The sequence below is a fragment of the Eschrichtius robustus genome, chromosome 8 (genome assembly GCF_028021215.1).
Source record: "Eschrichtius robustus isolate mEscRob2 chromosome 8, mEscRob2.pri, whole genome shotgun sequence".
Taxonomy (NCBI): Eukaryota; Metazoa; Chordata; class Mammalia; order Artiodactyla; family Eschrichtiidae; genus Eschrichtius; species Eschrichtius robustus.
This window is the reverse complement of record NC_090831.1, coordinates 42663801-42680087: the sequence shown is the minus strand read 5'-3', so window position 1 is coordinate 42680087 and position 16287 is coordinate 42663801.

Genomic DNA, 16287 nt, shown 5'->3' with positions numbered 1-16287 from the left:
TATAGCAAGGGAGGTCGACGGAACACTGGTATATTTTACATGGGAAGAGGATCTGTACGTTAATAGACATACATGATGTACAAATGAACCAGATTGTGTACACCTAGGACAAACAATATTCTAAACTTTACCCAGATTAAAAAAAATTTTAAAAACCAAGAAGAAGTAATGAGACATAAACTTATGGGGATTTCTCCTGGCAAATTCCATTCTAATTTACAACCTAGGACAATGACTTCCAGAAAGGCTCTGCTGCCCTAGTACCCAGATTGGGGCATGGAGAAATGCTACCTCCTTGTGGCCGTTTCCCACAACAGCAGCTTTGAACCCACTGCAAAAGGTCACTAAATTTTCACCAACTTGCAGTTCTGTAAATGACACCAGCCCTCCAGAAAATGTCTGGGGTCAAAAATCGACCAAAAAATTCAAAAGAGGGCAACCTTCGAAGAAGACAATTTCAAGAGCTCTATTGTACTCACGGTTTTTTCTTTTAAGAGAAAAGAAAAAGGCGTAGGAATATGATGAATTTTAAAAATTTTAATGACATGCATACCCATATTACAAAAACCTATCAGCTCACAGCAGTCAGAATGGCCATTAGGAAAAATGCTGCAAAAAATAAATGGTGAAGGGAGTATGGAGAAATGCGTACCCTCGGTTGTAAGGGGGGGCATGTAAAGAGCCACTAATGAAAACACAATGTAGGTGCTTTGAAAAGGGAAACATTGAGCTACCAGTCAATCAATCACAACCGCTGCTTGGCCTATCACCTGAGAAAATGAGAATCAAAAAGTCACAGGCTGGCAAACCTGTACGCCAGCAAGATTTACCACAGCCAGCACTTGGAAGCCATGAAAATGTCCATCAACAGAGGAATGCACCAAGAAGAAGTGGTCCACGTACACAATGGACTATTACTCTAATAATAAATAGAAATTAAATTTAAAAACAAACAAAAGCAAGGAGACATCAACATTTGTGGGTTTACCCGGGCACATTGCACTCTAATTTATAACCGAAGAACACCCCTGGCCGGTAGGTCTGTTTCCCTAGTACCAGCATGGGGAACGTAGAAAGGCTGCCGCTCTCTGGCCGTTACCTGCAAAAGCAGGTTTAAAGCCTGAGCGAACGGTCACTTCATGTGAACAAGTACTGCAGGGCTGTAAATGAAACCTGCCCTCAAAATGTCTTGAGGGAGATAACGGCCAAAATATTTCAAATGGTGACACATACTTTAAGAAAACACTTGGAAGAAATAAGCTCTAATCACAGCTGGAAAAATAAAAAGGACGTGTCTTAAAGCTCAATTTCAACGCATTATGAGACACATGCAAATTCAACCACAAAGAGGTATCAGCTCACACCACTCAGAATAACCATCAGCAAAAACTACAAAGAATAAATGCTGAAGGTGCTGGGAAGAAATACATACCCTCCACTTTAAGTGGGACGTAACCTGGAAAGAGCCACTAAGGAGAACAAAATAGAGGTGCCTTGAAAAGGTAAACATTGAGCTACCATATGATCCAGCAGACCTATTCCTGGACCTATAAACTAAGAAGACAGAATTGGAAGGACACAGGCACGCAAATCTGCATTGCATAGTATTACAATAGCCAAGATATGGAAGTAACCAAAAAGTCCAACGACAGATGGGTGGACAAAGAAAGCTGCTACCCGTACAGATGGAATATGAGCTAGTGAAAAAATGAAACAATGCCATTTGCAGCACCATAGATGAGTCTAGAAGTAATCACGCAACTTGGAGTAAGTGAGAAAGCGAAAGACACATATCCTACCATATCACATATAGGTGTTACCTAAAAAATGATACAAACAGAGATATTTCCACAGAGAAACACTATCATAGATTCATTAAAAAAACTTATGGTTCACCATATGGAATGGTGTGAGGATTGGATACATTACCATATTGAGGTTAACAGAGAGATACATACACATATGAAATATATAATCACCAAAGACCTACGCAATACCAAGAGAAGACTACTCAACATTGTGTCATAACCTACATGGGAAAAGGATCCGAAGAAGAACAGATATATGTATATGTGTGAAAGAACCACATCTTGCACACCTAGAACAAACAAAACATTGTAATCAAGTTTGCTGTGGTAAAAAATAAAAATTAAGTTAAAAATACCAACAAGAAGTAATGAGACATAAATTAAAGGGCTTTTTCCTCGCACATTCCATTCTAATTTACAACCTAGAACACCACTTCCAGTAAGGCTCTGTTGCCCTAGTAACCAGATTTGGTAAAGGAGAAATGATGCCGCCTTGTGGCCGATTCCTGCAAGAGCAGCTTTTAACCCACAGCTAATGGTCACTTACCATTCACAAGGACTCAGGGCTGTAAAGGACACCTGCCCTCAAAATTGTGCTGAGGTAGGGAATGGATAAAAAAAAATTCAAAACAGGCAAAATTTTCAAGAAGATAGTATGAAGAGGTAAGTTTTACTCACTCTCTTTTTAAAGAAAGGAAAATGGATAAAAGCTCAACCTCAGGAATTAGTAGACTCATGCAATCTAATCTACAAAAAGTTTTCAACTCGCACCAGTCGACTGACCATTGGCAAAAAGTCTACAAACAATAAATGCTGAAGAGGTTTTAGAGAACTGTGTACCCTCTAGCTGCTGGTGAGATGTAAAAGGGTTAAACGCTAATAATGAGAACAGAAAGGAGCTGCGTTTAAAAGGAAAAATTGAGGTACCATTCAATCCAGCAGGCGCACCAATGGGCCTCTCACCTGAGAAGACCAGAATGAAGAAGACCCGGGCTGCCAAAGCTGCACTGCAGCCTTATTCACAATAGACAGGACAGTGAAGCAACCAAAATGTCCATCAACAGATGAAAGGATAAAGAAGAAGTGGTCCATGTACACAATGAATACTAGCCATGGAAAACAATGAAACACTGTTCTTTGAGGCACCATAGATGATCTTGGAGATAATCACAGAACATGAGGTAAGTCGGAAAGCAAAAGTCCTATATCCTATGATATCACTTAGAGGCGTTATCTAATAACTGACACAAAGGAACATATTTCCACAGAGAAAGTCAATCACAGACTTATTAAAAAAAATACTATGCTTATCTAAAAGGAAAGGTGGGGGGAATGGATAAATGAAGATTAGCATTACCATATGTATACAAACACATATTATACACATATATCAAAAAGACCGACCATACAGCAAGGAAGGTTTACGCAACACTCTGTAATAATTTACACGGGAAGAGGATCTCTACATAAATAGGTATATAGAATATGTAGATGAACCAGAGTGCGTATACCTTGGACAAGCAACATTCTAACCATTACCCCAATTGAAAAAATCAAAACCACGAACTAGGAGTAATGAGACATGAACTTATGGGGGGTTTTCCTGGCCCATTCCATTCAAATTTACAACCTAGGCAAACGACTTCCAGAACGGCTCTGCTGCCCTAGTACCCAGATTTGGGAATGGAGAAATGCTGCATCCTTGTGGCCGTTTCCCACAACAGCAGCTTTAAACCCACTGCAAAAGGTCACTAAATATTCACCAATTGCAGTGCTGTAAATGACACCTGCCCTCCAAAAAATACTGAGGTCGAAAATCGACCAAAAAATTCTAGAGTGCAACCTTCCAAAAAGGAAATTTGAAGAGGTATATTATACTCACACTTTTTTTCTTTTTTCTTTTAACAGAAAAGAAAAAGGCGTGGAAAAATGATGAATTGTAGGAATTTTTACAGACACGTAAACCCAAATTACAAAAACCTATCAGCTCACACCAGTCAGAATGGCCATCAACAAAAATGCTGCAAACAATAAATGCTGACGTGATTGTGGAGAAATGCGTACCCTCGATTCTAAGGGGGACGTGGTAAGAGCCACTAATGAAAGCACAATTGAGGTGCCTTGAAAAGGTAAACGTTGAGCTACCATACCAGTCAATCAATCATACCCACTGCTGGGTCTATCACCTGAGAAAATGAAAATCAAAAATCACAGGCTGGCAATCCTGCACTCCAGCAATATTTACCATAGGCAACACTTGGAAGCAACGAAAATGTCCATCAACAGAGGAATGCACCAAGAAGAAGTGGTCCATGTACACAATGGAATATTAGCCATGGAAAACATTGAAGCACTGCTCTTCGAGGCACCATAGATGAGCCTGGAGATAATCACAAAACATGAAGTAGGTCGGAAAGCAAAAGGCCTACAGCCTATCTTATCACTTATGGCATTATCTAATAACTGACACAGATGAACAGATTTCCAAAGAGAAAGACACTCACAGGCTTAGAAAACAAACTATGCTCATCTAAAAGGAAAGGAGGGGGGGAAATTGAGAAATGAAGATTAGTGTTACTATACATATACAAATACATATTATATACATGTATCAAAAAGACCGAACATATAGCAAGGGAGGTCGACGGAACACTGGTATATTTTACATGGGAAGAGGATCTGTACGTTAATAGACATACATGATGTACAAATGAACCAGATTGTGTACACCTAGGACAAACAATATTCTAAACTTTACCCAGATTAAAAAAAATTTTAAAAACCAAGAAGAAGTAATGAGACATAAACTTATGGGGATTTCTCCTGGCAAATTCCATTCTAATTTACAACCTAGGACAATGACTTCCAGAAAGGCTCTGCTGCCCTAGTACCCAGATTGGGGCATGGAGAAATGCTACCTCCTTGTGGCCGTTTCCCACAACAGCAGCTTTGAACCCACTGCAAAAGGTCACTAAATTTTCACCAACTTGCAGTTCTGTAAATGACACCAGCCCTCCAGAAAATGTCTGGGGTCAAAAATCGACCAAAAAATTCAAAAGAGGGCAACCTTCGAAGAAGACAATTTCAAGAGCTCTATTGTACTCACGGTTTTTTCTTTTAAGAGAAAAGAAAAAGGCGTAGGAATATGATGAATTTTAAAAATTTTAATGACATGCATACCCATATTACAAAAACCTATCAGCTCACAGCAGTCAGAATGGCCATTAGGAAAAATGCTGCAAAAAATAAATGGTGAAGGGAGTATGGAGAAATGCGTACCCTCGGTTGTAAGGGGGGGCATGTAAAGAGCCACTAATGAAAACACAATGTAGGTGCTTTGAAAAGGGAAACATTGAGCTACCAGTCAATCAATCACAACCGCTGCTTGGCCTATCACCTGAGAAAATGAGAATCAAAAAGTCACAGGCTGGCAAACCTGTACGCCAGCAAGATTTACCACAGCCAGCACTTGGAAGCCATGAAAATGTCCATCAACAGAGGAATGCACCAAGAAGAAGTGGTCCACGTACACAATGGACTATTACTCTAATAATAAATATAAATTAAATTTAAAAACAAACAAAAGCAAGGAGACATCAACATTTGTGGGTTTACCCGGGCACATTGCACTCTAATTTATAACCGAAGAACACCCCTGGCCGGTAGGTCTGTTTCCCTAGTACCAGCATGGGGAACGTAGAAAGGCTGCCGCTCTCTGGCCGTTACCTGCAAAAGCAGGTTTAAAGCCTGAGCGAACGGTCACTTCATGTGAACAAGTACTGCAGGGCTGTAAATGAAACCTGCCCTCAAAATGTCTTGAGGGAGATAACGGCCAAAATATTTCAAATGGTGACACATACTTTAAGAAAACACTTTGAAGAAATAAGCTCTAATCACAGCTGGAAAAATAAAAAGGACGTGTCTTAAAGCTCAATTTCAACGCATTATGAGACACATGCAAATTCAACCACAAAGAGGTATCAGCTCACACCACTCAGAATAACCATCAGCAAAAACTACAAAGAATAAATGCTGAAGGTGCTGGGAAGAAATACATACCCTCCACTTTAAGTGGGACGTAACCTGGAAAGAGCCACTAAGGAGAACAAAATAGAGGTGCCTTGAAAAGGTAAACATTGAGCTACCATATGATCCAGCAGACCTATTCCTGGACCTATAAACTAAGAAGACAGAATTGGAAGGACACAGGCACGCAAATCTGCATTGCATAGTATTACAATAGCCAAGATATGGAAGTAACCAAAAAGTCCAACGACAGATGGGTGGACAAAGAAAGCTGCTACCCGTACAGATGGAATATGAGCTAGTGAAAAAATGAAACAATGCCATTTGCAGCACCATAGATGAGTCTAGAAGTAATCACGCAACTTGGAGTAAGTGAGAAAGCGAAAGACACATATCCTACCATATCACATATAGGTGTTACCTAAAAAATGATACAAACAGAGATATTTCCACAGAGAAACACTATCATAGATTCATTAAAAAAACTTATGGTTCACCATATGGAATGGTGTGAGGATTGGATACATTACCATATTGAGGTTAACAGAGAGATACATACACATATGAAATATATAATCACCAAAGACCTACGCAATACCAAGAGAAGACTACTCAACATTGTGTCATAACCTACATGGGAAAAGGATCCGAAGAAGAACAGATATATGTATATGTGTGAAAGAACCACATCTTGCACACCTAGAACAAACAAAACATTGTAATCAAGTTTGCTGTGGTAAAAAATAAAAATTAAGTTAAAAATACCAACAAGAAGTAATGAGACATAAATTAAAGGGCTTTTTCCTCGCACATTCCATTCTAATTTACAACCTAGAACACCACTTCCAGTAAGGCTCTGTTGCCCTAGTAACCAGATTTGGTAAAGGAGAAATGCTGCCGCCTTGTGGCCGATTCCCGCAAGAGCAGCTTTTAACCCACAGCTAATGGTCACTTACCATTCACAAGGACTCAGGGCTGTAAAGGACACCTGCCCTCAAAATTGTGCTGAGGTAGGGAATGGATAAAAAAAAATTCAAAACAGGCAAAATTTTCAAGAAGATAGTATGAAGAGGTAAGTTTTACTCACTCTCTTTTTAAAGAAAGGAAAATGGATAAAAGCTCAACCTCAGGAATTATTAGACTCATGCAATCTAATCTACAAAAAGTTTTCAACTCGCACCAGTCGACTGACCATTGGCAAAAAGTCTACAAACAATAAATGCTGAAGAGGTTTTAGAGAACTGTGTACCCTCTAGCTGCTGGTGAGATGTAAAAGGGTTAAACGCTAATAATGAGAACAGAAAGGAGCTGCGTTTAAAAGGAAAAATTGAGGTACCATTCAATCCAGCAGGCGCACCAATGGGCCTCTCACCTGAGAAGACCAGAATGAAGAAGACCCGGGCTGCCAAAGCTGCACTGCAGCCTTATTCACAATAGACAGGACAGTGAAGCAACCAAAATGTCCATCAACAGATGAAAGGATAAAGAAGAAGTGGTCCATGTACACAATGAATACTAGCCATGGAAAACAATGAAACACTGTTCTTTGAGTCACCATAGATGATCTTGGAGATAATCACAGAACATGAGGTAAGTCGGAAAGCAAAAGTCCTATATCCTATGATATCACTTAGAGGCGTTATCTAATAACTGACACAAAGGAACATATTTCCACAGAGAAAGTCAATCACAGACTTATTAAAAAAAATACTATGCTTATCTAAAAGGAAAGGTGGGGGGAATGGATAAATGAAGATTAGCATTACCATATGTATACAAACACATATTATACACATATATCAAAAAGACCGACCATACAGCAAGGAAGGTTTACGCAACACTCTGTAATAATTTACACGGGAAGAGGATCTCTACATAAATAGGTATATAGAATATGTAGATGAACCAGAGTGCGTATACCTTGGACAAGCAACATTCTAACCATTACCCCAATTGAAAAAATCAAAACCACGAACTAGGAGTAATGAGACATGAACTTATGGGGGGTTTTCCTGGCCCATTCCATTCAAATTTACAACCTAGGCAAACGACTTCCAGAACGGCTCTGCTGCCCTAGTACCCAGATTTGGGAATGGAGAAATGCTGCATCCTTGTGGCCGTTTCCCACAACAGCAGCTTTAAACCCACTGCAAAAGGTCACTAAATATTCACCAATTGCAGTGCTGTAAATGACACCTGCCCTCCAAAAAATACTGAGGTCGAAAATCGACCAAAAAATTCTAGAGTGCAACCTTCCAAAAAGGAAATTTGAAGAGGTATATTATACTCACACTTTTTTTCTTTTTTCTTTTAACAGAAAAGAAAAAGGCGTGGAAAAATGATGAATTGTAGGAATTTTTACAGACACGTAAACCCAAATTACAAAAACCTATCAGCTCACACCAGTCAGAATGGCCATCAACAAAAATGCTGCAAACAATAAATGCTGACGTGATTGTGGAGAAATGCGTACCCTCGATTCTAAGGGGGACGTGGTAAGAGCCACTAATGAAAGCACAATTGAGGTGCCTTGAAAAGGTAAACGTTGAGCTACCATACCAGTCAATCAATCATACCCACTGCTGGGTCTATCACCTGAGAAAATGAAAATCAAAAATCACAGGCTGGCAATCCTGCACTCCAGCAATATTTACCATAGGCAACACTTGGAAGCAACGAAAATGTCCATCAACAGAGGAATGCACCAAGAAGAAGTGGTCCATGTACACAATGGAATATTAGCCATGGAAAACATTGAAGCACTGCTCTTCGAGGCACCATAGATGAGCCTGGAGATAATCACAAAACATGAAGTAGGTCGGAAAGCAAAAGGCCTACAGCCTATCTTATCACTTATGGCATTATCTAATAACTGACACAGATGAACAGATTTCCAAAGAGAAAGACACTCACAGGCTTAGAAAACAAACTATGCTCATCTAAAAGGAAAGGAGGGGGGGAAATTGAGAAATGAAGATTAGTGTTACTATACATATACAAATACATATTATATACATGTATCAAAAAGACCGAACATATAGCAAGGGAGGTCGACGGAACACTGGTATATTTTACATGGGAAGAGGATCTGTACGTTAATAGACATACATGATGTACAAATGAACCAGATTGTGTACACCTAGGACAAACAATATTCTAAACTTTACCCAGATTAAAAAAATTTTAAAAACCAAGAAGAAGTAATGAGACATAAACTTATGGGGATTTCTCCTGGCAAACTCCATTCTAATTTACGACCTAGGACAATGACTTCCAGAAAGGCTCTGCTGCCCTAGTACCCAGATTGGGGCATGGAGAAATGCTACCTCCTTGTGGCCGTTTCCCACAACAGCAGCTTTGAACCCACTGCAAAAGGTCACTAAATTTTCACCAACTTGCAGTTCTGTAAATGACACCAGCCCTCCAGAAAATGTCTGGGGTCAATAATCGACCAAAAAATTCAAAAGAGGGCAACCTTCGAAGAAGACAATTTCAAGAGCTCTATTGTACTCACGGTTTTTTCTTTTAAGAGAAAAGAAAAAGGCGTAGGAATATGATGAATTTCAAAAATTTTAATGACATGCATACCCATACTACAAAAACCTATCAGGTCACAGCAGTCAGAATGGCCATTAGGAAAAATGCTGCAAAAATTAAATGGTGAAGGGAGTGTGGAGAAATGCGTACCCTCGGTTGTAAGGGGGGGCATGTAAGGAGCCACTAATGAAAACACAATGTAGGTGCTTTGAAAAGGGAAACATTGAGCTACCAGTCAATCAATCACAACCGCTGCTTGGCCTATCACCTGAGAAAATGAGAATCAAAAAGTCACAGGCTGGCAAACCTGTACGCCAGCAAGATTTACCACAGCCAGCACTTGGAAGCCATGAAAATGTCCATCAACAGAGGAATGCACCAAGAAGAAGTGGTCCACGTACACAATGGACTATTACTCTAATAATAAATATAAATTAAATTTAAAAACAAACAAAAGCAAGGAGACATCAACATTTGTGGGTTTACCCGGGCACATTGCACTCTAATTTATAACCGAAGAACACCACTGGCCGGTAGGTCTGTTTCCCTAGTACCAGCATGGGGAACGTAGAAAGGCTTCCGCTCTCTGGCCGTTACCTGCAAAAGCAGGTTTAAAGCCTGAGCGAACGGTCACTTCATGTGAACAAGTACTGCAGGGCTGTAAATGAAACCTGCCCTCAAAATGTCTTGAGGGAGATAACGGCCAAAATATTTCAAATGGTGACACATACTTTAAGAAAACACTTGGAAGAAATAAGCTCTAATCACAGCTGGAAAAATAAAAAGGACGTGTCTTAAAGCTCAATTTCAACGCATTATGAGACACATGCAAATTCAACCACAAAGAGGTATCAGCTCACACCACTCAGAATAACCATCAGCAAAAACTACAAAGAATAAATGCTGAAGGTGCTGGGAAGAAATACATACCCTCCACTTTAAGTGGGACGTAACCTGGAAAGAGCCACTAAGGAGAACAAAATAGAGGTGCCTTGAAAAGGTAAACATTGAGCTACCATATGATCCAGCAGACCTATTCCTGGACCTATAAACTAAGAAGACAGAATTGGAAGGACACAGGCACGCAAATCTGCATTGCATAGTATTACAATAGCCAAGATATGGAAGTAACCAAAAAGTTCAACGACAGATGGGTGGACAAAGAAAGCTGCTACCCGTACAGATGGAATATGAGCTAGTGAAAAAATGAAACAATGCCATTTGCAGCACCATAGATGAGTCTAGAAGTAATCACGCAACTTGGAGTAAGTGAGAAAGCGAAAGACACATATCCTACCATATCACATATAGGTGTTACCTAAAAAATGATACAAACAGAGATATTTCCACAGAGAAACACTATCATAGATTCATTAAAAAAACTTATGGTTCACCATATGGAATGGTGTGAGGATTGGATACATTACCATATTGAGGTTAACAGAGAGATACATACACATATGAAATATATAATCACCAAAGACCTACGCAATACCAAGAGAAGACTACTCAACATTGTGTCATAACCTACATGGGAAAAGGATCCGAAGAAGAACAGATATATGTATATGTGTGAAAGAACCACATCTTGCACACCTAGAACAAACAAAACATTGTAATCAAGTTTGCTGTGGTAAAAAATAAAAATTAAGTTAAAAATACCAACAAGAAGTAATGAGACATAAATTAAAGGGCTTTTTCCTCGCACATTCCATTCTAATTTACAACCTAGAACACCACTTCCAGTAAGGCTCTGTTGCCCTAGTAACCAGATTTGGTAAAGGAGAAATGCTGCCGCCTTGTGGCCGATTCCCGCAAGAGCAGCTTTTAACCCACAGCTAATGGTCACTTACCATTCACAAGGACTCAGGGCTGTAAAGGACACCTGCCCTCAAAATTGTGCTGAGATAGGGAATGGATAAAAAAAATTCAAAACGGGCAAAATTTTCAAGAAGATAGTATGAAGAGGTAAGTTTTACTCACTCTCTTTTTAAAGAAAGGAAAATGGATAAAAGCTCAACCTCAGGAATTATTAGACTCATGCAATCTAATCTACAAAAAGTTTTCAACTCGCACCAGTCGACTGACCATTGGCAAAAAGTCTACAAACAATAAATGCTGAAGAGGTTTTAGAGAACTGTGTACCCTCTAGCTGCTGGTGAGATGTAAAAGGGTTAAACGCTAATAATGAGAACAGAAAGGAGCTGCGTTTAAAAGGAAAAATTGAGGTACCATTCAATCCAGCAGGCGCACCAATGGGCCTCTCACCTGAGAAGACCAGAATGAAGAAGACCCGGGCTGCCAAAGCTGCACTGCAGCCTTATTCACAATAGACAGGACAGTGAAGCAACCAAAATGTCCATCAACAGATGAAAGGATAAAGAAGAAGTGGTCCATGTACACAATGAATACTAGCCATGGAAAACAATGAAACACTGTTCTTTGAGTCACCATAGATGATCTTGGAGATAATCACAGAACATGAGGTAAGTCGGAAAGCAAAAGTCCTATATCCTATGATATCACTTAGAGGCGTTATCTAATAACTGACACAAAGGAACATATTTCCACAGAGAAAGTCAATCACAGACTTATTAAAAAAAATACTATGCTTATCTAAAAGGAAAGGTGGGGGGAATGGATAAATGAAGATTAGCATTACCATATGTATACAAACACATATTATACACATATATCAAAAAGACCGACCATACAGCAAGGAAGGTTTACGCAACACTCTGTAATAATTTACACGGGAAGAGGATCTCTACATAAATAGGTATATAGAATATGTAGATGAACCAGAGTGCGTATACCTTGGACAAGCAACATTCTAACCATTACCCCAATTGAAAAAATCAAAACCACGAACTAGGAGTAATGAGACATGAACTTATGGGGGGTTTTCCTGGCCCATTCCATTCAAATTTACAACCTAGGCAAAGGACTTCCAGAACGGCTCTGCTGCCCTAGTACCCAGATTTGGGAATGGAGAAATGCTGCATCCTTGTGGCCGTTTCCCACAACAGCAGCTTTAAACCCACTGCAAAAGGTCACTAAATATTCACCAATTGCAGTGCTGTAAATGACACCTGCCCTCCAAAAAATACTGAGGTCGAAAATCGACCAAAAAATTCTAGAGTGCAACCTTCCAAAAAGGAAATTTGAAGAGGTATATTATAATCACACTTTTTTTCTTTTTTCTTTTAACAGAAAAGAAAAAGGCGTGGAAAAATGATGAATTGTAGGAATTTTTACAGACACGTAAACCCAAATTACAAAAACCTATCAGCTCACACCAGTCAGAATGGCCATCAACAAAAATGCTGCAAACAATAAATGCTGACGTGATTGTGGAGAAATGCGTACCCTCGATTCTAAGGGGGACGTGGTAAGAGCCACTAATGAAAGCACAATTGAGGTGCCTTGAAAAGGTAAACGTTGAGCTACCATACCAGTCAATCAATCATACCCACTGCTGGGTCTATCACCTGAGAAAATGAAAATCAAAAATCACAGGCTGGCAATCCTGCACTCCAGCAATATTTACCATAGGCAACACTTGGAAGCAACGAAAATGTCCATCAACAGAGGAATGCACCAAGAAGTGGTCCATGTACACAATGGAATATTAGCCATGGAAAACATTGAAGCACTGCTCTTCGAGGCACCATAGATGAGCCTGGAGATAATCACAAAACATGAAGTAGGTCGGAAAGCAAAAGGCCTACAGCCTATCTTATCACTTATGGCATTATCTAATAACTGACACAGATGAACAGATTTCCAAAGAGAAAGACACTCACAGGCTTAGAAAACAAACTATGCTCATCTAAAAGGAAAGGAGGGGGGGAAATTGAGAAATGAAGATTAGTGTTACTATACATATACAAATACATATTATATACATGTATCAAAAAGACCGAACATATAGCAAGGGAGGTCGACGGAACACTGGTATATTTTACATGGGAAGAGGATCTGTACGTTAATAGACATACATGATGTACAAATGAACCAGATTGTGTACACCTAGGACAAACAATATTCTAAACTTTACCCAGATTAAAAAAAATTTTAAAAACCAAGAAGAAGTAATGAGACATAAACTTATGGGGATTTCTCCTGGCAAATTCCATTCTAATTTACAACCTAGGACAATGACTTCCAGAAAGGCTCTGCTGCCCTAGTACCCAGATTGGGGCATGGAGAAATGCTACCTCCTTGTGGCCGTTTCCCACAACAGCAGCTTTGAACCCACTGCAAAAGGTCACTAAATTTTCACCAACTTGCAGTTCTGTAAATGACACCAGCCCTCCAGAAAATGTCTGGGGTCAAAAATCGACCAAAAAATTCAAAAGAGGGCAACCTTCGAAGAAGACAATTTCAAGAGCTCTATTGTACTCACGGTTTTTTCTTTTAAGAGAAAAGAAAAAGGCGTAGGAATATGATGAATTTCAAAAATTTTAATGACATGCATACCCATACTACAAAAACCTATCAGCTCACAGCAGTCAGAATGGCCATTAGGAAAAATGCTGCAAAAAATAAATGGTGAAGGGAGTGTGGAGAAATGCGTACCCTCGGTTGTAAGGGGGGGCATGTAAAGAGCCACTAATGAAAACACAATGTAGGTGCTTTGAAAAGGGAAACATTGAGCTACCAGTCAATCAATCACAACCGCTGCTTGGCCTATCACCTGAGAAAATGAGAATCAAAAAGTCACAGGCTGGCAAACCTGTACGCCAGCAAGATTTACCACAGCCAGCACTTGGAAGCCATGAAAATGTCCATCAACAGAGGAATGCACCAAGAAGAAGTGGTCCACGTACACAATGGACTATTACTCTAATAATAAATAGAAATTAAATTTAAAAACAAACAAAAGCAAGGAGACATCAACATTTGTGGGTTTACCCGGGCACATTGCACTCTAATTTATAACCGAAGAACACCCCTGGCCGGTAGGTCTGTTTCCCTAGTACCAGCATGGGGAACGTAGAAAGGCTTCCGCTCTCTGGCCGTTACCTGCAAAAGCAGGTTTAAAGCCTGAGCGAACGGTCACTTCATGTGAACAAGTACTGCAGGGCTGTAAATGAAACCTGCCCTCAAAATGTCTTGAGGGAGATAACGGCCAAAATATTTCAAATGGTGACACATACTTTAAGAAAACACTTGGAAGAAATAAGCTCTAATCACAGCTGGAAAAATAAAAAGGACGTGTCTTAAAGCTCAATTTCAACGCATTATGAGACACATGCAAATTCAACCACAAAGAGGTATCAGCTCACACCACTCAGAATAACCATCAGCAAAAACTACAAAGAATAAATGCTGAAGGTGCTGGGAAGAAATACATACCCTCCACTTTAAGTGGGACGTAACCTGGAAAGAGCCACTAAGGAGAACAAAATAGAGGTGCCTTGAAAAGGTAAACATTGAGCTACCATATGATCCAGCAGACCTATTCCTGGACCTATAAACTAAGAAGACAGAATTGGAAGGACACAGGCACGCAAATCTGCATTGCATAGTATTACAATAGCCAAGATATGGAAGTAACCAAAAAGTCCAACGACAGATGGGTGGACAAAGAAAGCTGCTACCCGTACAGATGGAATATGAGCTAGTGAAAAAATGAAACAATGCCATTTGCAGCACCATAGATGAGTCTAGAAGTAATCACGCAACTTGGAGTAAGTGAGAAAGCGAAAGACACATATCCTACCATATCACATATAGGTGTTACCTAAAAAATGATACAAACAGAGATATTTCCACAGAGAAACACTATCATAGATTCATTAAAAAAACTTATGGTTCACCATATGGAATGGTGTGAGGATTGGATACATTACCATATTGAGGTTAACAGAGAGATACATACACATATGAAATATATAATCACCAAAGACCTACGCAATACCAAGAGAAGACTACTCAACATTGTGTCATAACCTACATGGGAAAAGGATCCGAAGAAGAACAGATATATGTATATGTGTGAAAGAACCACATCTTGCACACCTAGAACAAACAAAACATTGTAATCAAGTTTGCTGTGGTAAAAAATAAAAATTAAGTTAAAAATACCAACAAGAAGTAATGAGACATAAATTAAAGGGCTTTTTCCTCGCACATTCCATTCTAATTTACAACCTAGAACACCACTTCCAGTAAGGCTCTGTTGCCCTAGTAACCAGATTTGGTAAAGGAGAAATGCTGCCGCCTTGTGGCCGATTCCCGCAAGAGCAGCTTTTAACCCACAGCTAATGGTCACTTACCATTCACAAGGACTCAGGGCTGTAAAGGACACCTGCCCTCAAAATTGTGCTGAGGTAGGGAATGGATAAAAAAAAATTCAAAACAGGCAAAATTTTCAAGAAGATAGTATGAAGAGGTAAGTTTTACTCACTCTCTTTTTAAAGAAAGGAAAATGGATAAAAGCTCAACCTCAGGAATTATTAGACTCATGCAATCTAATCTACAAAAAGTTTTCAACTCGCACCAGTCGACTGACCATTGGCAAAAAGTCTACAAACAATAAATGCTGAAGAGGTTTTAGAGAACTGTGTACCCTCTAGCTGCTGGTGAGATGTAAAAGGGTTAAACGCTAATAATGAGAACAGAAAGGAGCTGCGTTTAAAAGGAAAAATTGAGGTACCATTCAATCCAGCAGGCGCACCAATGGGCCTCTCACCTGAGAAGACCAGAATGAAGAAGACCCGGGCTGCCAAAGCTGCACTGCAGCCTTATTCACAATAGACAGGACAGTGAAGCAACCAAAATGTCCATCAACAGATGAAAGGATAAAGAAGAAGTGGTCCATGTACACAATGAATACTAGCCATGGAAAACAATGAAACACTGTTCTTTGAGTCACCATAGATGATCTTGGAGATAATCACAGAACATG